Consider the following 2,500-nt stretch of genomic DNA (forward strand, 5'->3'; position numbering starts at 1 on the left):
TTTCATATAGGTAATATGCTACACATCAATATAAACTAAACATAATCATCTATATTTCACATGGTAGAACATATCACACAAAAGACAGTGTGTATAATATAATCATATAATTATCACTAAATACGTACGATAATACTGGCATCACAATCCGTATGTAATGGCATCACAACGTGGCACTCACAGCTCACTTTATTATCACAACCCACAAGGGGGGGGGGGGTAGACAGAGAGAGAGAGAGAGAGAGAGAGAGAGAGAGAGAGAGAGAGAAAGGAAGAGAGAGAGAGAGAGAGAGAGAGGAAGAGAGAGAGAGAGAGAGAGAGAGAGAGAGAGAGAGAGATCTAAATGTATCAGTGAAATTCAATGTTGCAAGCGTGACTTGCATTTAATGACTGAGTGCTGCTTCTTCAATGGTTTTACAATTTCTTGCCATTATCACCATCATTATTATTATTAGTAATTGCATAAGTATTTTTATTATCAGCGCTTTTATCATCATGGTCATCCTCGTCATAATAATAATAATAAAAATAATAATAATAATAATAATAATAATGATAATAATAATGATAATAACACAGACAAATACTGCTACTACTAATAACAATACTAATAAAGTAATAATGATAATAATAATAGTAATAATGATAATGATTATACGGTAATAATAATGACAATACTGATAATGATGATAATTATTCTTATTTATATTTTAATCATTATTACTATTATAGTAGGCATGAATGCATAGAGTAAACAAAGACGGTGATTCAGGTGACGTGTTAAAGTTTGCCCATGGTGTTTTCCTGATCCCTTGGGTCATAAATAAGTGATCTGGAAGGGGGGGGGGGGGGGGTTTGGTTTGCGAAGTTCTAGCTTCGCCCGGGCCTTCTAGATATGGCCCGGCCTGTGTCAGCTTTTTTACGGCTGTCTCATTGAGTTGTCTGACACTCGGTGCTTACCGTGGCGGCGGGATTGCCAGCAAACGCTCCTGCCGCCATGGTGTAAGCATTTCGCATAGCCTCTTTACCAGCACGGCGGCTGTTGTGGGCGGTCCATGTCTCAGGAATTGTGTATGGTTACAATTTTCTAGGTAGTGGACTAGTGTGGCGTTCGGCTCGCCGCAGTGCTTGCAGCACCATTCATCGCGTTCGATTGCTGGGATAATCTGCCATGCACAGTGGTAACCTAGGCGTATTCTGTGAAGAATGACTTCGGTACCTCTGTTGCTTACTTCAGAGAGTGCCAGTGGTTCAGAGCCTGTGGCGTCTGAGTACCAGCTGGCCGAGGGGGAGGTTCTCGTTTCCTCTCTGTGGAGCTGCCGTAGGAAGGTACGACCGACCAAGGCAGGGGCAGAAAAAAATGTCCCTTAGGGTCCCAAGGGGGGGGGGGGGGGGCAGGGGTTTCGGGGTATACGAAAATACATCTCTTACATATCGCATTTATTTCTCCTAGCAGGTAACATTAATTCGTGAATGGTATACCGTTTCTTATGTTCTATTGCATGAAGAATCCGAATATACCATTATTTTGTCGATTAAGTTTAGCCAACAAACAGTATAAGTCATTTATGAAAGAAAATGGTCGGTAATAAATATGATCATTGGTATAATCCTTCCAGAAACATGTATATAGACTTGAATACTGAAAATGTTTTCTAAATAAAAGTTATGCACCATTGAATTACCTATAAAATGATACCAAAACGAAAGTTCTATGTTGATAAATAAGAAAATAAAAGTGAATTATGTATGGGTAACATTTCATGACCTCACTCACAGATAGTCCTGAGACCCATTAGTTAGGGTTAACTTTTTTGTTTTGGCATATATGTATAACTTATCACACAACATATTTTTTTTCTGGAACATTGCCGTGATTTATCTTTTTAGGTACAGATATACAAAGGTACATACGTGAGAAAGTAAAATGCATATGGAAAATACAGGCCATATTTTTTATACACTTATTTAACTTTCACAATTTAAGTTTCAGAATAATGTGCAGTTCATGTAAATACTGTGTCTTAATCCATCATTAGCTCAAAGGTATAATAAGCGTACCGTTTCTAGACATGCATAATGTGTTTTGTTTACGTAATATCTATATACAGTTTTCATCTAGTAAATAGTATATGAATTTTATATTTCTCCTAATGTATCACTTTCACGTATTACATGATTGTACTACCCTACATAAAACAAAACTGTCAATTTTACATATAACTAATGAAAATGATAATCATTTATCAATTTAAATGAAAAAGACTGCTTATTAAAATTAAATTATAATTTTATGTCATGAAAAATGCCTCGAATCACAGATTGAAATACATGAGTAAAGTTATCTCATTATTTTGTGTAAAAATAAAAGTATTCTTCTATTTACAAACTGCTGCACAGACATTTACATAGGGCTGTGCAGGGTAGGCCCTTCTTAAAGCAACTGCAGGCTCGGCTACATGGTCTCTTACAGCCACATTTTACTAGTTCCTGGCAGACT

Source organism: Penaeus chinensis, chromosome 42 (genome assembly GCF_019202785.1).
Source record: "Penaeus chinensis breed Huanghai No. 1 chromosome 42, ASM1920278v2, whole genome shotgun sequence".
Lineage (NCBI taxonomy): Eukaryota > Metazoa > Arthropoda > Malacostraca > Decapoda > Penaeidae > Penaeus > Penaeus chinensis.